Consider the following 22,500-nt stretch of genomic DNA (forward strand, 5'->3'; position numbering starts at 1 on the left):
GTTTTCATTAGTTTAGAGTCAACAGAGTGAATGAGGTATTGTGGTAAATGTTGCCAGTCAAGAGTAAAGTCGCCAAAGACTCCAATTTTCACTGTAGTAACAAAAACCCTGCAACACTCCCCCACCCAGATCTTAAATGGCCTTGTGCCTAAATTTGTTTTGTAAATTTGAATTTTGCTTTTAATTTATTTTTTTTTTACATTGAATTATTTTGATCGTAATTTTCATTTTCACAAAATAAATTAAATATAAAGATCAAAGTGTAGTATTTGTTCTGATACATACACCGCGCGAGGCAGTGCTGTTCTGGCGACACACTCTAGTGCCCAGAACACCTGACGAGCTTGTTGGGTAGCGTTCTGTCCGCACCCCTACTTTGACTACTTTGTCTGTCTTTCTCTGCTCTCCCCCCTCACGGGGGGGATCCGAGCTGATAATTTACGACCTTCCTGCGAGGGAGGGTCGAAAACACCTCTCTTCCATCCACTAACTTCCCACTCCCTCTCTCAGTTCTATCTCCCCTCTTGCCGCCTTTTGGCGCCAAAGTCGGCTCCCCACTTTGGACGCTGACTCCATGTCACTTTTTTTCAGTGATTTTTTTTTTTTTTTTAAAGAGAGAACGAAAACGAACACCCCCAGCCCGTGCCCACCAATATGGATATCCCCAGCCAGAGGGCTATTGCTCCCCAAGAGAACGACTCCCCAACAGGAGAAAAAACAACCACTGACGGGGTGTACCACCCGGATCTAACAGCATTGGACGCTCCCCAGGAGAGGTAAAATTTAACAACAGCTCCCCCAAGGGCGACTCCCCCCCAAAAGGAAGCAAAACCAAAATCGGTCGTAGCATCTCACTCCAACCACAAAAAGGAGGAGGTGCCAGACCAAAAGGACAATAAAGGGGACAGCACTCCCCAGGAGGGCTGCTCTTCCAAAAGGGGAGCAGATCAAGAAAATGCGGGGGCATACCGCCTGGACCTCACAAACGAGGAAGGGCAGATAGCCTTCAAAGTAGACAAAAAAGATCATGGTCCCCAAGAGGCCGACTCCCCAAAATGGGAAGCTGCTCCCGAAAAAGACACTAAAAAGGGAGCCGCCCCCAAAAGTGCGCCACTCCCACAAAAGGACAGACCAAAAAATCTGGGGAGGCAGGAAGCTTCGCCAATAAACAGGTAGGGACGACCTCCATAAAAGACCAAAAATGGTCTAACCCCACCAAAGACCCCATACCAACACCAACACCACCAAGAGTGTCTGCGTGGGGGAAGACCGTAGAAAAACAACTGTCCCCTCAAGAGTATAGAGACCTGTACCTGACAAAGTACAGACAATACATAGAGGGGGAAGATATAAAATCCATACCAGGTGCCTGGGAGGCGATTGAGGGCAGAGTCCTGTCCTTTGCCATTTCCGATATACTGGAAAACCGCCTCCTGGGTATGAAGAAGGAAGACACAGTGGGGCTCCTCCACAAACTTAACATCCTGGTACTGTACCTGTACCAGAGGAGCATCCTCCTATCCACCAAGGACGATGCAGAGAGACTCTCCCTCCAAGAAATAAAGCATGGGAGAGTCAAACTAATACCCGAATACCAGGGCAAGAGAAGGACTCGGGTACAGGTATTTAATGTGCCAACCCAAATACCTGCAGAAGTGTTAGGATGCCTCTTCAGCCAGTACGGTGAGGTGGAACAGGTGACCCCAGTACGATCAAAAACTGGGACTCACCTGGGCTGCTACACAATAGCAATGAGACTGAAGAGGGAGGGTGTTCGAGCGATACCACCGCTGCTGACATACAAAGACGCCAGCATAACGGTAGTGGTGGAGGGCCGTCGTCCACACTGCTGGTTCTGCCAAAAGCAGGGCCACATGACTAGGAGCTGCCCCCAAAGGGTAACCCCTAATCAAACAACACAAAAGGCGGTCACAACCCCTGAGACAGTGCTCGTGCCAAAACAGGCGGCAACAAACCCTGCAACTGCAGCACCAACCCCAGCTCCAAGGAAAACCCAAACCACCCAGGAGGCCAAGGGGGAAGAATGGAGCACGGTAGTGAGACAAAAACGGAAGCGCATAATCCCTTCTGCCACCATCCCACCACCAGCCCAAAAATCGAGGCAGCAGCCTCTGCAAATACAGCAACTACAACAGCCACCGCAGCGGAAACAACTGCAGCAACAACAACTACCACAGCAGCAAAAGCAGCAAGTGCAGCAGAGACAACATCAGCAACGACACCAGCAAGAGCAGCAGCAACAAAAACAGCTGCAGCAGCAACTAGAGGAGCAGACACAACCAACGGTTCCCACACCAATCAAGACGGGGATCAAGCGGAGAAAAGACTGCTCCTCTGAGGATGAATCCGCAAGTGAGAGGGGAGGAACTCAACCTCACCTCTTCCTGGCTCATTCGAAAGAATAAAAAAGAAAAACAAAAGAAGAAAAGAGGAAGAAAAGGTGACCCCCACTCCCTGCGAACATACACCACCCCTAATAACAAAATCAACTTCCACCCCCAAACCACACACTGCACACCGCACCAACACCAGACACCACACCAACACCAGACACCGCACTAACAACAACATGGCACCAACACCAACACCAGACGCCGCACCAGCACCAACACCAGGCACCACACAAACACCCGTCCCCAAATTAATACAAACTGAGCCACTACTCCAAAAAGAAAAGGAAAAGAATGAACCAAGAGAGGGGAGAGACTCCTCTGCCTCTCGCAGACCAACCAGATTAAAAGTCCTTGCCCCTGAAGAACTATGTTATGTAGACCCTCTATCTGTGGCGACAGACATTTCCCATCGGCAGAGGAAAAACTTAAAACCTCTGCTCGATTACAAACAGATAGAGGGGAAAGATGTAAATATCCCCTCAAATTTCCCGGACGCCCCACTCCTAATGACTTTTGTCAGAACTCCAGAGGCCTGCAAGACCAACTTGTGGACAAGGATGCAGGCCGCTGAAGGGGCGTTTCCGGGAATCGAACTGGTGAAAAAAAATGACCCTTCTCTTGATGAACTGTCAAAACAATGCAAGGGAATGACCCCAGTGTTGGTCCATCCGTCACTCTACAGGGCCATAAAATTAATGTATCCTTTGGATGTCGGCGGCATTGCAAGAGAAGGTCAGGATATGAAAAACCTGACTACCTTGAGCATGGCACATAACGTTGGCGTCCTCTCCCCAGCTGACTTCGGAGCTGAGTGTGACACACCCTAAGGTAGGTACCATGGCTTTGAATTTGGCTAGTTTGAATGCGAGGAGCTTGAGATCATCATAAACCATTGAAAAGTAGAAACCCCATTAGTGACACCCATGGGTATTCGTTTGAATTGGTACAAACGATTTCCAGCTTGAAAAGCCATGTAGGGCCGATCTTCGGGACAAATTTCTATCTGGTAGTACGCTTTGGATAAGTCAATTGTACTAAATATAAGATATTGGGCTATTTGGTTCACGAGATCCTCACTCAGAGGCAAAGGGTATGCATCAAGTAAGGTGAAACGCTTAATAGTTTGGGAGAAATCAACTACTAATCGTTTCTTTTTATTAGGCAACGAAATCACAATCTGAGCATGCCATGGTGAATAACTTGTTTCAATTACATCATCCTCAAGCAGTTGTAGAATTTCCTTTCCAATGAATCGAGCATCCTCCGCACAGTAATTTTGGGATTTAGTAGCAATAGGTTTACAATCAGGGGTTAAGTTTCGAAACAATTTCACAGGGGCACAGCTGATATTGGTTAGGGCATAGATTTTTTAGAATATCTTGAGGCCCACTAAAAGAAATAATGATACCTTGATGTAGTTTTAAAAAACAGGCACTCCGAGTATAATATCCATACATGAATCAGGAAGCACTGTAAAGTCAATTTCTTTATACTCGCAACCATTGAAGGAAATGTTCTCTGTGCAATATTCCGATAGTTTGAGGGGAACGGCGGATGATGCCATGGAAATTACAGAATTATGTTTTGAAGTAGACAGCTACATTGTTTTAAAAATATGAGCACTAATAAAGTTATCAGAACTGCTGGTGTCTGTGGAAGCCTGTTCTAGTCTCACACAAAACGCGCGTTCACATCGCAAACCACATTTCTTGTCATACACATATGCGCACACAAACATACGTGCGCACGTACACACACATACATATATTCACATTCATGTACATACACTCACATTCATGTGCATACACACACACGCTAATGTACACACATGTACACATACACGCACATGTACGCACGCATGGACAATGTCACTTCCCTTTAAAGGAAATCCACACATGCGCAAAAGACCACCGGAAACAACTACAAAATCAAGAGACCCAAGCTGTTTCCGCCCTTTTTGATTCGGCTCCTGAGCTGAGCGGTCGACGGACCAACCACTCCCTTTCGGGGTGCACGTCCCCTGCTACTATGTGTGGGGCAAGAGCCTACTGACAGTATGTACACCTTACAAACTTTCTCTCTCCATGCCCTGGATTGACTTTCTCACTCTCTCTCTCTCTCTCTCTACAATAGACTTTCCCTCTCACCAGCTAACAGCGAAAGATGCATGCCAAACTAAACACGTGCTGTATCCTTTCTTCATGAAATAAATTCTAGCACGGAGGACAATTCTAAACTGATTTTGAGAAAACTGGAGAACGATGGGATTCAGATTGGTTACTGTATTTGACTGTATTTGACTGTATTTGACAATGCAATTTTGGTGACTGAATTTGACTGTATTTGACAATGCTGCTATTATGGCAGGCCACCGTTCGGGTGTGCGGAAACTAATTTCAGAAATCAACCCAAAAACTCTATTTGTACCATACACTAACAATTCATTAAACCTGGCTTTTGTATCTGCCACTTCTGTAGCGGTTCACTCTGTTACATTTTTTTGGCATACTGGACTAGTTATTCTCGTGCTGTTCTGCATCTACACATTGCTGGGACGTCTTGATTCAGTTGACTGGTCTAAGTATCCAGCAGACTATGGAAACTAGATGGAGTAGGCGAGCAGATGCTGTAAATGTGGTAAAAAATATTGGAAGTTGTCATTGCCCTGGAACAGCTCACAGAGGAAGGAGAAAATGCAACCACAAGATCAGATGCATCTTTAATTCTCAACTCGGTATTGTCGTTTCCGTTTCTTTGATTTCTGAGCTTTTGGAAAACTATTCTCCCAGAAATCAATGATGCTCAGAAATATTTTCAAGGAAAGGGGTTGGATCTGCAACAAAGCTCTGTCAGGCTGATGGCGTTGAGAGATTGCCTTCTTCAGAATAGAGAAAAGATGGTGGACACTGCAATAGACGAGTCAAAATACTCTGCTCTGAAATGGGGATAAGCATGAAGCATCATCTCCGCAAAAAGAAGCGAATGGGTGGTGAACGATGACTGATGCAGCACTGGGGTTGATACTGAGTTGAGACGGGAAATGCTGTCTGTCATAGAGAGGTTGACTGAAGAATGTCTTGCAGATTTCAACAAGTTCACAATCTTACAAGTAAATATGCTTTTCTTACACTGTCAAATCTGCTTGATGATAATTATGGTTGTCAGCTTGGTGAAGTTGACAAAGATATAGAAAAAGATAAATTCTTTGCCGAAAGGAAGAGATTACAGTATTTTGTGAAAGCTCCAGAAAAAGACAAAATCAATGTACCTCTTGAACTTTATACAGAGATTCCACCTTGGAGATTCCGTCCCTAATATTGTGATCTTGCTGCGCATTTTCCTTACCCGAACTATTAGTGTTGCCAGCTGTGAGCGCTCTTACTTGAAAGTGAAGCTCATAAAAACTACTTTCGATCAAAAATGGGCCAGACAAGGCTTACAGACTTGGCAATCCTCTCCATAGAGAGGGAACATATCGATAGAGTGAATTTTCATAGAGTTATTGATAACTTTGCTGAATAAAAAGCGCGAAAAGTATGTTTGCAACCGACTTGATGCCTTGTGATAGTTCTCTCACAACAAATAAATTTATAGCCGTATTTTCAATTCATAAATACATTTATTTAAATAAAATTTTAAACTATTTTTTTAAAGGATTGAAACATTATTAACAACAACAAAATTCTTAAAATTTCGCGCTTAAACCGAGCGATTACACTCACGGATTTCAAAAAGCACAGATACAGGACGTTTTTTCTCTTCAGGTGGCTCAACTTCTTAATAATAACATTATGAAGATAAAGAAAAGAAAATTACATCGGACTATTCTCTCCTTGATACAGCCATGTTTTTTTGTGAAATTCGGAAATGACAACAATAAAAAAATAAATTAAAATGATTTTATTATTTCTTAACCTTTTCATGTTTTCAAATGTTCTCATTTAAATTTATAAATTCACATTTCAAATATTCTCATTTAAATTTATAAATTCACATTTCAAATATTCTCATTTAATCTTAAAAAAAATGTTTTCTAAAATGTGTGACTTTCCATTTCTTAAATTTTTCGCTTAAACCAAGCCATTACAAACAAGGATTTCAAAAAGCGCTGATACAAGACGTTTTTTTTTCTCTTCGAGAGGTTCGACCTCTTAATAATTACTAATGTAATGTAATGAAGAAAAGAAAACTACATCGGACTATCCTCTCTTAGATACAGCCATGTTTTTTGCGAAAATTCGGACTTTAACAACAACAAAAAAAGTAAATAAAAATGATTTTATCATTTCATAACATTTTCAGGTGTCCAAATGTTCTCATCTAAATTTATTATTATATTTGTTTGTGTAGCCAATTAATTTAACTTTTTTTTATAATTTGAATTATACGTTTTTGTTTTGAAAAAATATTTGGTTTCTTTTGTTTCATATTCATATTTACATAATTCTCTTCAGATTAATGTTTACATACTAATAAGTATGTAAACTATGTAAACAAAATATTGAAAAGAAATTGTTAAATTAAATTAAAATTCAAAAAAAGGGGAACATTAATCTGAAGGGAATTGTGTACACATTAGTTCAATGAAAATAAATATTTTGAAGGCTTTTTGGAATGTTAAAGGTTTTAACAGGTTGTAATATGCCAGCAGTAGGCGGGGAGTGGGGCGGCAAAATAGGTAGTTATATGTCAGCGGGGGGAACAGGTAATCATATGCCAGTGGGGGGGGGGAACGTAATTATATGCCAGCAGAGGAAGGGGGCAAAACAGGTAATTATATTCCAGCGGGTGAAGGGGGGGGGGAACAAGTAATTATATGCTATCGGGAGGGGGGGGGTCAAATTTTCCAACCGCCCCGAGCACCAAAAACTGATGCTATGCCACTGGCTTTACCTTGTCATTTTCTACAAAACAAAAAAGGAAATTCTTCACTTCTTTTTCTTCCTTACTTTTCCTCTCTGTCTTGCTCTAACCAAGTCTGTCAACCTATTCCACAAATCCTAAAACTCCATCATGAAAAGTCTCCAAAAAGAATGCGTGATTAAACCCAAAACTCCAACTTCCTTCATAGGCCACCACTACCATGTCACCTTCTCTAACATCAGGGATCTACGTTCTAATCTTCTAGAGGTTGAGGAGATTAAACCAGACTTATTCGTCCTAAGTGAAACTAGCATTGGACCAACTATTTCCCTAGATGATTTCATAATTAAAGGATATTCTAATTTAACATCCAAATCTGACCCTCAAGATCGTTATGGGCATGGAATATGTGTCTACATAAGAGATGGCTTTCTATATGGTAGGGACATCTCCAAAGAAGACCATTGAAGTTCAATGTTCACAATGTGGAATCGTTAACCCACTCAAACAAGACAGATGAGGAGGGGGGTTGTAACGATTTCTCTATTGTTTATGACCTAACTCAGATTGTTCATGAACGCACCCATGTGTCCGATACTGATGGTCAGTATGCAAGTCTCCCAGACCTTTTTCTCACACCTTGCCCTCAGTTATGTTTATCTTCCGTTACTGTCTCCACTGGAATCTTTGGACCACTCGATTAAGATAAAAACAAAATGTAATAAGTCCCCAACATGCCTCTCCATCATACAGTATACTGATACTCTATGGTAGATTGAGATATTTATATCAGATCTATGTTCCATGATAAGTGTTGAACCATTATGTTGAATAAAGATGATGGTAGAAAATCAAATCAGTGAAGAATCAGTCATGATCGCAAGTGTTGAGTAATTCTTTAGAACAAAGATGGTGGCATTAGATCAGCGAAGGATCAAGGTAGTCCGGATCAGCAGTGGTCTAGTTGCATCAAGATGGAGACTAATAGCGAATTGTCTTGAATCCAAAATTCGATATTTTCATAATGAGGTTGAAGGCTTCTCATTGGTTGATTGTCCTAATGCGTAGTTTATAAATAAGATCGGCCATATTCTTGTGGTCATACCCTCACTATGAATCAAAAATATTTTAACATTCCATGTTTAAAATAAACGTGTCCTTCATAGTATCAGACCTGGTGGAATGGATAATTGTAGGTATAGACTGCTTCATACCCTCCAAAACATTCCAGCAAAAACCTAACAGCCAGCCGTGGTTCTCTAAAACGTGCTGCTGCCATTGCACACCAAAATCTCTATTTCCATTGCTTCAAACATAAGAGAGGTACTGAGACTAAAGCCGCCTTCAGGACAGCCACCAACCACTGTAAAAGAGTAATAAAGAATGCGAGAGAGTTGTATGCTCAATCCATCAAGTCCAAATTAGCTGATCAGCGGCTTGGTTCCCACCAATTTTGGCAAATAACAAAGTGTCTTGAATAGAAGTGTGTGTTCTATCCCAACCATCATCAATAAACCTGAGGTAATCTCGTCAGCATCGAACAAAGAAAAACTCCTTGCCAAAAAGTTTGCAGCTAATTCTACCCTATACGATTAGGGCCACCAATCCCCTGTATTTCCTCCTGCATCGGAAAAACGCTACAAATATATGGGCGTGATGTTGTGAACATAATCAAAAAACTCGATTCCAGTAAAACAACTGGAAATGGTGGCATTCCTATAGTGCTCAAAAAGTTCAACCAGAACTAACTACTTACAAAACTGTTTAAGTGTTGTTTTAAGGAGAATTGCTTCCCAACACTCTGGAAAACCTCATCAGTATGCTCTGTATTTAAAAATTCAGGTGATCGCTCATCTCCCTCTTAATACAGACCAATAAGTCTCCTGTGTGTCATGAGTTAAGTTGCTAGAATATGTGTTAAATAAAATGCAATATGGTTTCTGTTCTTTTTTTTATTTTTACTCATGCTCACCCTTTACAAAGCATATCACCACTTGGGCGACTATTTGGGACCATGTCTAGGAAAGATTAACACGATATTTGTTTATGTTACATTTAAACTTCTGCATATCAGTACAGCCAGGGAAGCAGGAAAGGAATTCCAAAGTCTAGCTGTTTGAGAGAAGAAACTATTAGATTAGAAAGCTTTCTGGCATTTAGGGACATCAACAGTGAAGGGGTGAGATCTTATTGCTAAACGGGTTTGAGGGGATATGTACGTCAAGGGGGTTAAACAGGCACAGTGATGCAACATTGCGGCGATGGGACAGGGGCTGGAGCTTAGTTGATAAAGTGCGACTGATAAGATTGACAACTCTTTTTTGGACCCTATCTAAGAGGGAGAGACTAGTGGTAGATGCAACAATGCTCCATGGGCGAATGGTGACCTTGTAGAGGTACAGGATGCTCTCAGGTGTGAGCAGTCTTCTAGCTCGATAGAGGGAACCTACCTTCTTTGCAGCAGCCTATGTCCTCTATGTATTTGTTCCAGTTCATATTGCCTACAAATGTTAGGCCAAGGAGTTTGGAGGTAGAATTCTCAGGTAGGGTGCTATTTGTCATGGATATAGGCAGTTGGAGAGACGTCTTGTAATTATTAAAAGAGAGCAGCTTAGTTTTACTAGCATTAAATGTTACCATCCATTTGCAGCCCCATTCCACTATAGTCTGGAGGTAATTTTCTAACAATTCTGCCATTGTCTTAGATTTATGTACATCCATTCTTCAATCATGCATATTACAGAGTGTTGTATCATCACAAACATACCGATCTCGGACACAATATTATCAAGGAGGTCGTTTATGAATATTAGGAATAATAGTGGTCCAAGAATCGACCCCTGAGACACTCCCGCATTAATGTTATGCTGCTTGGATGTACGTCTGTCAACGGATTCTATTGTCTAAGAAGGATATAATTATATTTATTATATATCCAGTTATACCGTAAGATTTAATTTTCATTAGCAGCCCTTTGTGCCAGACTTTGTCAAAGACCTTGGATATATCAAGAGCTACAGCCCTAGCTTCACCTGCCTTATCCAGTACATGGTAAATGCGTTCAGAGGTGACTGTTAAAATATCTGTAGTAGAACGAAATTGCTTAAATCTCTACTGTTTGTCAGAGAGATTTGCTTTTGCTAGGTGGTGAACTAGTGCTTGATTAATTAAGGCCTCAAACATTAAAGCAAAGACAGGAAGGAGACTGATGGGGAGGTAATTGAGAGTGTCTGTTCTTTCACCAGAATTCTTGTACACTGGTACCACAGAAGCCATCTTCCAGCTTTTAGGGAACCAAGATTCAGCAAGGCATTTATTGTAGAGCTTAGAAAGTATGGGTGCTAGCTCGGCTGAACATTTCTTAATTAGTATAGCAGGGATGAGATCAGGCCCACACACCTTTAAGGTGTCTAAGTTTTTTATGATATTGCGGACATGAGACGGGGTGATTTTTACATCATCTAATGTGGCTTCAATCCGCGTAGGGAAATTTGGGAGGGAGTTGTTTGTTGGCTCTAAGGTGGAGTTGAAGGTGAATCGTCGGGAAAGCAGTTCCGCCTTCTCCATTGCCATGCATGCAATCTTGTTGCTCAGTGGAGGAATTACTGATCGCCCTTTATTCACTACTACACTATTATAGATTTTCCTAATTTTTGCGATTCAATGTATTCTATGATTATTTCAGCGTGATTTCTTTTTTTTTATTTCACTCTTACCATTATTTCTAGCATCTACGAACTTTTGCCTATTTGTATTTGACTTATGACGTTCAAAATGCACGCTGTCTTTGTGCAATGGCAGCTGCACAATCTGCAGTGAACCATGAGGGTGACTAATGCTTGTTTTAATACTTCCATGTGGGAACATGTGCTTCAATGCCCGCTTTGCACCATTCAGTTGTCTCTTTGGCACACTGTTCAGCAGGAAGAGAGAAGATATCGGTCCATACTCCATGGGGCATATCGGATGTGTTCACTAATGACTTCCCAGTCAGCCCTCTTGTAGTACCTTGTTGCTTTGTGTAATGGTTCCTTACATTGGGGTTGAGATTTAAATGTGATATCAACTGATACCACTAGGTGGTCTGCGTTTCCAAGTGGACTGTGGGCATTACTTACACAATCCTCAGGTATTGTGGTGAAGAATAGGTCTAGAAGTAAAGCCTGCTGAGCTTCACGATATGATATTCGGGTTGGGAACATTACTGTCTGTGTGAGGGAATGGGGTATAGAGAAGCTGTAAGTAGAGCATCCGTGTAACCTGAGAAACCAAGCCAATTTTTATGGTGGACATGTATTTGGGTATTACTATTTAAGAACTGCATCAGAGACATGATCAATCAGGGTACAATCCTGACTTAAGGGAGAACGGTAGAGAAAATATAAGCAAATAACGCAATGATGTAATGTTAGTGGAAAGCACATAAAGGCCTGGTCATCTGATTCAAGATTTTTCTTCTAGTTAAAGGGAGGGTGCTACGGATATAGACTCTAAGCCCATGCATATATCTACCTGAGTCCTTACGGCCAGGTGGGAGGTATGCTTTAATGTTAAAATAGTTAGTGAGGATTGAAGCATGTAAGTTTGTTTCACTTAATGCTAAGATATCCGGGGAGTTCACTAAAAGTTAAGGCTCTACATCATCTATATTACCTTTAAGCCCATGAACATTTGTGAAAGAGAGCCTCAAGGGTGAAGGCAAATTGGTTTGGTTTGGGTTGCTGTCTGGTTTAATCATGATATTTGTTTGGATTGTCATTTCATTACGTTTTTGTTTACTGTCAGGTTAGGGGAAGAGCCTTGAGCAAAATTGGCCAGTTTTGGCACCAAGTATACACACACATTGGTCCATTAGCTGAGTCCTGTCTAGAAAGTTGTGGCCTCGTGAAAGCCACCAGAGATAGCAGCAGGGTCTCTTGCCATGCGCAACATGGCACTACAACTATCCTGATAGTATACAATTGATGATAGAGCAGCCGTTCAAAGCTCTACCAAAGAGTTAGGGCCCATATACTGTCAGTCAGAAACAGCAGCCAGATAAACTGTCAATCCGATACCCTCAACCTCTCAAACAAGACTGGCCCAAACAAGTCGAGTGAATACAAGTGTCATGCAAGCAATCCCAATTTGCCCAGTTTCTGAGAGAAAGAGAGAAATTTAAAATAGGGAATAGTAGAACAGCGTTCAATGTCCTAGTCAGGAAACAAGGCCAAGCACAGGGTGGCTCAGGTGAGCACTGGTATTATACCTCTGCACCTGGCTAATAGATAAAGAAGGAGTGTGAAAGTTGGCGATAGGCAGAGCCTATCTACTCCTTATGTAAGTTTGGTTGGCAAACCGGGAATTTGTTTGAGTTACTAGCTGTAGGAAGGTTGTCATCTATGACTGAGGAGACCTCCCTCCCCCAGTTTTATTATCAGAGTTTTCTTAGATGGATGATCTGACAAGATCTATGAGTCCATCCTACCAAGTAACTATGTGCCTGGTTTCTACACCAGGTATCTCTGCACCCTCGTATGGATGAAGATATTGAGTATCTTACTTTAAGGTTTTTCTCTACATAAATAAGTGGAGAATTGGTGACAGATTCCCCTCTAACATTTACAAGAAATTGTATCTTTCAAATACTGCGAGAAAATCTATCTGCTTGAGCAACTAATTTCTGCTAGATCTACAGCAGATGTGCTAACAGTTATATCTCATAGGATTAACAAATCTCTTGGTGGAGGCATCCTTCCTAGGGCAATTGCAAAGGCTTTTGATAGGGTATAGTATGAAGGTGTACTCTGCAAAATCTCCAGCTACGGTATAGCTGGAAATGTCTTTTCAATTATTAAACCATTTCTCTCTGTTAGATTCATAATAATGATTGGTGGGCAAAACTAGAAGCTCACAGTGTTAATGTTGGATTCTCTCAAGGGTCCATCCTGGGCCCAACTCTCTTCCTGCTCTACATCAATGATTTCCCAAATAACATCCTAAGATATTTATGCTGGCGACACTACCATCTATGGCAACACATCAAAGGCCGTAAACGACCAAGTTCTCTCTGATTCTCTCTCCTCTGATCTTGATCATGTCGTACAATGGGGAAAGAGGTGGCTGGTAAATTTTAAACATCTAAAACCAAGCTGCTATCTTTCCATCATCAATGCTCTGATCCCTGTCTGATATCAATGGGAATTTAGGCTTTCATCTTGAAGAAGCTCCATGTTTTGACAAGCTCCTAGGTCTGACCTTTACTCCTAATCTGAGATGGAACATGTACATCAAATCCGCTGCCAAGGCTGCTGGAAAAATTGTGAGATCATTCTACCACTTTACTAGATATCTCACTACTGATTCAATTCTCTGCCTATATAAGAGCCAAGTACGTCCAAGGATGAAATATTCTTGCCACATCTGGGCAGGAGCTAGAAAGACTTATCCTGCCATGACAGAGTTCAAAATAGATTTTGTAGCCTGCAACCTCTTTTCTACAGAAGAGACATTGTGAGCCTGTCTCTGCTTTATCATTATTTTCATGGCAAGTACTCGTCTGAGCTCTAATCTATGGTCCTCCCTGTCCTGACTTTCACAAAAAAAACCTCATCTAGCTGAAATCACTATCAATAATTTCCTTCCACTATTTATCTGTGCCTAAACTTAAACGTAGATTTCATGAACAAAGCTTTTTTCTTAGAACTGATGCCTGTGGAACTCTGTTCTGTCTTCCTGCTTTCTAACTGACTAAAATATGGTTTCTTCAAGTCCAATGTGAACAAATTCTTGATGAGCCATCCCTATCTTCTTCAATCCCCTCTAAGTATTTTAACATGACAAGATACCTCCCTCTCTGCCGTAAATACTCGGATAAATATATGCACAGACTTGGAGTCTATATTCGAAGCACCTTCCGCTTAACTAGAGAGCAACATCTGAAAATGTGGTTCACTACAGATTTTGCAATTGTTATTGCACAAAGACAGCATGCACTCTGCCGGTTCGTATGTCATAAGTCAAGTGCAAATAGGCAAAAATTAATAGAAGCTAGGAATCATTGTAAGAGAGTAATAACAACAGCCGAAGCCAAAAGAAGACATGCTGAAATAACCAGAATTGCAGAAGACAGGAACTCGTGATTTCTGGAAAATTTATAATAGTGAAGTACATAAAGGGCAATCAGTAATCTCTCCACTATCCAACAGAAGGTTGCATGCATGGCAACAGAAAAGGCGGAACTGCTTGCAACTTTCCTCTAGAGCCAACAAATAATGGCCTCCCAAATTTCCCTCTGCAGACAGAAGCCACAATTCATGATCCGAAAATCACCTCTTCTCATGTCCACGATATCTTAAAAATCTTAGACACCTCCAAGACATGTGGGCCTGATTTCATCCCTGCTATACTATTATAATTAAGAAATGCTCACCATACTTTCCAAACTCTACAACAAATGTCTTGCTGAATCTTGCTTCCCTAATAATTGGAAGATGGCCTCTGTGGTACCAGTGTACAAGAGTTCTGGTGAAAGGACTGACTCTCTCAATTATCGACCTATCAGTCTCCTCGTCTTTTTCATTAAAATCATCGAGACGCTAATCAATCAAACACTAGTCCACCACTTTAGGCAATCTCATTCTACTGCAGATATTTTAACAGTCATCTCTGAACGCATATACCATGCACTGAATAAGGCAGGTGAAGCCACGACTATAGCTCTCGATATATTCAAGGCCTTTGACAAAGTCTGGTACAAAGGGCTGCTAATGAAAATTAAATCATACAGTATAACTGGATGAATACTAAATATAATTATATCCTTCTTAGACAATAGGACCATCCAAGTTTTCATTGATGGACGTACATCCAAGCATGCAGGAGTGTGTCAGGGGTCGATCCTTGGACCACTATTATTCCTGATATTCATCAATGACCTCCCTGATAATATTGAGTCCAAGATGGGTATATTTGCTGAACGCTCTATAACACGCATGAGGGAAGAACGAATGTAAGCAAATCCGAGACGATGCCTGAATCCTTAGAAAATGACCTCCAGACTGTAGTGGAATGAGAACGAAAATAGAAGGTAACATTTAATACTAGTAAGACCAAGCTGCTCTCCTTTAATAATTATGAAGCCTCTCCAACCACCGATATCCATGACAAATAACTTGTAATGTGCATCCAGGAGACAAGCGCCCGCATGTTTGTGTGTTGTGTGGGTGCGTAAGAGAGACGGACGAAAAGGAAAGACTTACCTCGGGGCCGGCTCAGCGTCGCTGACCGAAAATAGAGAAAGAAAGATCAAGATGACGGCCGCCGTCTTTTGTAAAGGATATCTCGCAAAGTCACATGAATTCTTGCAATATGCAAATTTAGCCGGCCTGCAACGGCCATAAAAGCGGATGATTGACTTGGTCGGGAATCGTGTTGCTGTTGCTTCTCGTGCCGTATGGGCATGAGCATATCTTACCGTTGTAGGGACCGTTCTGAGTAACCGATTGTTGGGTCCATTCTGAGTAACCGTTCGCGTCCGTCTAGGTACCTTGCTAGTTGTATTCTGTGCAGAACCGGTGTTTACTGGTTATTGAATTGCTTTACATTGCTGCAACATTATACATCTACAGAGGGCGCAGTACATTTAAAGGATTTTCCTCATACATCTACAGAGGGCGCAGTAATATAAAGGACTTTCCTTACACATTTTCTACAAGCTATTTCGGCTATTTGCCCTCTAGGACTATGACTGAGTCGAAATTCGACTTAAAGCTCATACCCGAGTTTGACGGGTCCACGTCCATTGTCGACTGGGTTGAAAGGGTCGAGCTGATGTGCGACCTTTGTGAGGTAAAAAGGGTACACACTGTGATTCCCCTGAGATTGGCTGGGGGTGCCTTGAGTGTGTATCAGCAACTCAGTGCTGCCGAAAAGGGAGATGTCACCGCAATTAAAGCTGCACTGTACAAGGCATTCGCCATGGATCCTTGTACGGCCTATGAAAAATTTGTTTCCCGAAAACTCCTACCGGAGGAAAGCGTGGACGTTTTCTTCGCTGAGTTAAAGAAACTCGCAGTCCTATTCGGTGGAGGGGTGTCGGAGCGGACGCTCGCGGACGCGTTTGTGGTGGGCCTTCCCACTCGGGTGAAGCAGCTATTGAGACCCTCAACGAGTGTTTCAACAACGCCCATGGAACACTTGATAGAACGTGCTCGAGCCATCATCAAAGATGAGGAGGACCTGGGGGAACCAGTTGTGATGGCGACACAGACAGGCCAGATTGGCGCTCGGGAGATTCCGAATCAGAACCCTGCAAGCAATGGGAAATGTTTTCGCTGCAGTCGACGCAGACATTTTGCAAGGAATTGCACCAACAGGGGGCGTGTGTGCTGTTTTAATTGTCGCGGTTTGGGGTATCTAGCCCAAAACTGTGCGGGAAACGTATCAAGGGAGAGGACGTCAGCACCGCCCTGCTCCCCGAGCAAAATATGAACAAGGCGCAACCAGTGATGACCGTCTACATAAAAAGGATACCCTGCTCAGCACTTCTCGACTCAGGCTGTTCGCATGCTATAGTGAGTGCCAGGCTGTGTCCAAGTTGGACTAAGAGAAAGATCAAAGTCACCACGATAGGAGGCGAGACCCAGACATGCTGTGGAGCTGGAACTGTCGAGGTCTACATGGACACCGGCGCAGCCACTAAGATCAATGTGCTCGTGACCCAAGGAAATCTCCTGGGGTTTGACCTGTTGCTCGGATACGATGCCATCAAGGCGCTGGGGGGAGTCGCAATTCATCGGGATGGAAAAGTGCGATTCTTGGAGGCCCCAGTGTGTGCAGTGCTCCACATCGATCGGCCGGATTTTACAGTGAACTACGACTCTCGCAAGAGGGCCTGGATTGCATCTTGGAAGTGGACCGAGGGAAGGGCACTGACTAAACTGAAGAATGGGGTTGCAGAGTACCCTATACCCAGTGAGGCCCGAGCAGAATACGAAAGGGAACTAAAGGCGTGGATCCAAGATGGCTGGTTAATCCCCTACCCTGAGGACAAGCTTGGGCCTCCCAAGGGTCTAATACTCTTGATGGCAGTAGTCCAGCATAACAAGTCAAAAGTACGGCCCGTGCTGGACTATAGGGAGCTTAACAAGCATATTGAAGCCTACACTGCCGATGCTGACGTATGCGCCAGCAAGTTGAGGGAATGGCGTCAGAAAGGCACTAATGTCTCGATATTGGATTTGCGAAAAGCCTATTTACAGGTGCGAGTTGATGAGACGTTGTGGCCGTTCCAGACAGTTTGGTTCCAGGGGCAGAGGTACTGCCTTACACGCCTCGGCTTTGGTCTAAATGTGGCACCACAGATCATGAAGACTATTGTCAACACAGTATTGTCCCAAGAAAAGCCCATGAGGGACTCAACGTCAGCTTACATTGATGACATATACGTCAATGAAGATGTACAGTCTGCGTCGTGTGTCAAAGAAAAGTTAGCTCAGTTTGGTCTGGAATGCAAGAATCCCAGACGTTTGAGGGAAGGAGCACATGTATTGGGATTGGATGTTTATGAAGAAGATGGCACCCTACAATGGAGGCATGGCAGTGAAATTCCAAGCATCCCCAACATCGTTACAAGGCGGACCGTTTTTTCTTGGTGTGGAAAACTTGTTAGTCACTTACCGGCCTGTGGCTGGCTCCGCGCAGCTGTTGGTGTAATTAAACGCAGAGCAAATTTAACAACCACGGGTTGGGATGACATATCCGATGATGTCCTACTAACTCTGATGATTAAAGAGACACTGGAGAGAGTGAACAAGAAGGACCCTGCCTGTGGGCGGTGGTGTGTTAACGGAGACAACGTAGGTGTGTGGGTTGATGCCAGTTCTTTGGCGTTGGGAGTATCGTTGGAGCAAGGAGGAAACGTGTTCGAAGGTGCATGTTTGCTGCGGCCCGTAACAGATTCTCAGCATATCAACCTGGCAGAGCTGGACACCGTTGTAAAGGGGATAAATCTGGCCCTGCAGTGGCAGTCTAAGAAGTTGACCTTGTACACAGATTTTCTCTGTGTCTACCACTGGGTGTCTGACACACTTTCAGGATGGACACGAATCCGTACCAAGGCAGCAAGCAAAATGTTAATACGGAGAAGGCTAGACACGCTAAAAAACCTGGTATCTGAGTATGGGCTATCACTGAGCGTCACTCTGGTGCCATCACATTGTAATCGTGCTGACCAACTGACCCGAGTACCTCACAAATGGTATGAAGCCGCGAAGATGGGAATGGAGATTACTGCTCGATCTTGTGCGGTTGCAATCGACCCATGTCAAATACAAAAAATTCATGCACAGAGCGGACATCCGGGTATCAAGAGAACCCTTTATTTTGTGAGGCGCGTATACCCAGCAGTGACCAAGATGGATGTCAGACAGATCATCAGAAATTGTGAGGCTTGCCAGTCTATTGATCCTGCACCAGAGCGATGGCAGTATGGTCGATTGGAAGTTGAGAGTGTGTGGCAGCAGCTGGCCATGGATATTACCCATTACAGTGGCAAGCCCTTTCTAACTCTCATTGATTGCGGGCCTACGAGATTTGCGGTGTGGCGGCAGATGACCAGACAGGATTCGGCAAATGTTGTTCGCCACCTATCATCTATTTTTTCTGAGCGAGGTGCGCCGGAAGAGCTACTGACTGACAATGATGCAGCGTTTTGTAGCCAGCAAGTCCGGCAGTTGTTAGATGAGTGGAGCGTCCGACTACGGTTGCGATGTGCGCATGTGCCGTCAGGAAATGGCATTGCTGAAAGAAGCCATCACAGCATCAAGAGAATTGCTGCCAGGAAGCGATGTACTATTACGGAAGCCACATATTGGTATAACATTATGCCAAAGGACGGGACGTCTCCTTCAACCGCACCTGCGAATGCTATTTACACATACCGAGTTAGAGTGAAGGGAATCAACACTACGCAGCCAACCGACAAGGGAACATGTAACAGATATGAAATGGGAGATCCAGTGTGGGTGCGGACCCCAGGAAATCGGTGCACCGACAAGTTTAAGCGAGGACAAATATCTGGAGTGATTAACCAGCAGTCTGTTTTGATCGATGGAACCCCACGACATGTGCGAGATCTTTGCCCACCTACCGAGGCATGTCACACAACTACAGAAGAAAGCAGTGAAGCATCCAGTGATGAGCTGCCGATACACGGATTCAGTGAGCCCCCTCCAGAGACTGATAGTGATACTTCGTCTGATGAGGCGGAACCAGATCCAGAGCCCGAATCTGAAACAGTGAATGTACCTCTTCGCAGAAGCACACGCACTAAAAGGCCACCCCCACAATGCTCCCTATGTGATCATCAGATAAGGGGGGAGTGTAATGTGCATACAGATGACAAGCGCCCGCGTGTTTGTGTGTTGTGTGGGTGCGTAAGAGAGACAGACGAAAAGGAAAGACTTACCTCAGGGCCGGCTTGGCATCGCCGACCGAAAATAGAGAAAGAAAGATCAAGATGGCGGCCGCCGTCTTTTGTAAAGGATGATATCTCGCAAAGTCACATGAATTCTCGCAATATGCAAATTTAGCCGGCCTGCAACGGCCATAAAAGCGGATGATTGACTTGATCGAGAATCGTGTTGCTGTTGCTTCTCGTGCCATATGGACGTGAGCATATCTTACCGTTGTTGGGACCGTTCTGAGTAACCGATTGTTGGGTCCGTTCTGAATAACCGTTCGCGTCCGTCTAGGTACCTTGCTAGTTGTATTCCGTGCAGAACCGGTGTTTACTGGTTATTGAATTGCTTTACGTTGCTGCAACATTATACATCTACAGAGGGCGCAGTACTTTTAAAGGATTTTCCTTACACATTTTCTACATAACTTCCTACCTGAGAGAATTCTTCCTTCAAATTCTTTTGCTTAACATTCATGGGAAATATAAACTGAAACAAATACATTGAGGACATTGTGAAAGCTGCTGAGAGGAAGGTGGGCTCCCTCTATTGTGCTAGAAAACTGCTCACACCTGTATCTCTACAAGGTCACCATTCGCCCATGCATGGAGTATTGTGCCACATCTGGGCTAGTGCATCTACAACGTCTCTCATCTTGGATAGGGCCCAGAAAAGTGTCTGCGATCTAATAGGTTCCACTTTGTCAACTAGGCTCTAACCCCTGTCCCATCGCCACAATGTTGCATCCCTGTGTCTGTTTTACAAATATTTTAATGGAATGTGCTCTGGAAAACTCATTGCCCTTGTGCACCCTCGACATACATATCCCTGACAAACATGCTTAGCAGCAAAATCACACCCCTTCACTGCTGAAGTCCCTAAATGTTAGAAAGTATTCTACTCTTAATAGCTTATTTCTTAGAACAGCTAGACTTTGGAATTCACTTTCTGCTACCTGCTCCCCAAACTGTACTGATATGCAGAAGTTCAAATGCAACATAAATCAATATCTTGATCTTTTACTTTGCTTTGCTAAGCATGGTCTGAATTAGTAGCCTTTACGTCCAAGTGACAATGTGCCTTGTTGGCGATGAAGGTGAGTAAAAAACATAAAAAAAAAAAAATAGAACCAAAGTTATTTTCTTTGACCTTTAACCTTTAAACTAGATATCTAAAAATTAAATCAGTTCTATTTTGGATTATGATCAATATTTTGACCAAGTTTAGTGATGACTGGTCAAGCGATGTGAACTCCAGGCTATAAGAAAATAAACAAACACACACAGATATAAATATGACTGAAAACATAACCTCCTCGGTGGAGGTAAAACCATTATAATATTGTGTGATGAGAAACGCCTCTGCATGAAAAGTATCAAAATTTAACAAAAAATGTATTTTTAAGTTATACATATAAAATATTGAAGCAGTATACATGAAAAAAAACTTTTTTTCTACGAATAATCTCGACTCTGAAATAGACTATAAAGATTAAGTCTAAGATCCATAAAATAAATAATGAAGAATTTAATTGAGAATAAAATGTACTTATGTTTGTTTACTTGTTTGGGTGCTATTAGGGTTTAAGTAAGTCATCATGTTGTATTTGAATGATTGTGGGCCATCTTTAAATATGGCTGCCATTCTCACGAATTTGCAACATTTATTCTTATAATAAACAATATGATGTTCAGTAGTCTATTGGCATTCATTTGCCACCATTTTTCTTCCATCTCCAAGCAAGGTCACAGAATCAAAAATGTAGAGGGATTTTGACCTTTGGTCCCATAGCTTAATTTGTATCCATGAGAAATTATGGAAGTTTCTTCTGCAGATCATACACAGATTAAATTTGAAGAAGAGAGGAAGCCTTATTTCTGTCCTACTTGTTCTGTTAGAAATGACGGATTTTCCCCAATGATATGTTATGATGAATGCGACAGCTGGTACCACTTTGACTGCATGAGAGTCTCTGAGGAAGAAATTTGTAGAGATTGGCTTTGTCCAGATTGTAAGATCTTCTGCTAATGTTAATATGTAAAGCATCTGTAAACAAAGCTTCTTTTATCTCATTTAAGATAAAGATATACTCTAAGACTAAAACAAAAATTAATTTTTTGATTCTTATATAACCTTGACATAAAATATAATAAAACAATTAATTGTTCATAACTTGTTCTAGAAGTTGTAAAATTATTCTTGATTGTAAAAAATAAAAAATAATAACATCATTTTACCGTTAAAATATTAATTACAATTGAAAAGGTCTTTAAGGAACAATTTTAACTTGTAGACTTGACAGATGGAGGGACATCTTGTACAAATGTTGAAAAAAGTAATGAATATTTATTATTATTATTATTATTATTATTATTATTATTATTATTTTTATTATTATTATTTTGCTCCTTTTTGGGGAGTGCATTGAAATCAGCGTCGTCTAGAGCACTTCCGCTGTTGAATCTCGAAAGTTGCTTTTGAACGCTTTTTCCTTTTTATTTCACATATGATATACCAAATAAAAGCACAATTTTAGTTTCCAGTGATTTCTTAATATGAAAAGCCGTGTTACATTCGTTTCTAATTCAAGGGAACTTTTCTCGGTTTCCTTGAAAAATATTCTCAGAAAGTCATGCTTTCTGTTGGTGAATCTCCATTGTGGGAAATTTTCCAATCGGGAACTTGTAAAAGAAATTACTGTTATGGACTTTATAAGGGCCTTTCAACCATATAGCGATACAGATAATCACTATTCTTCCAATTTTTTTTATTTACCTCAGGTA

General features: G+C 42.2%; 1 protein-coding gene across 13 annotated transcripts in view; it reads right to left on the reverse strand.

Annotated features, from left to right (window-relative positions):
• LOC145291306 (integrin alpha-9-like) overlaps window positions 1–22,500 on the reverse strand; it is a 971,358-nt gene that overhangs the window by 482,127 nt on the left and 466,731 nt on the right. The gene's annotated exons all lie outside the window — the stretch shown is intronic.

The sequence above is a fragment of the Euprymna scolopes genome, chromosome 12, assembly GCF_053919585.1.
Source record: "Euprymna scolopes isolate OS-2025 chromosome 12, ASM5391958v1, whole genome shotgun sequence".
NCBI lineage: Eukaryota > Metazoa > Mollusca > Cephalopoda > Sepiida > Sepiolidae > Euprymna > Euprymna scolopes.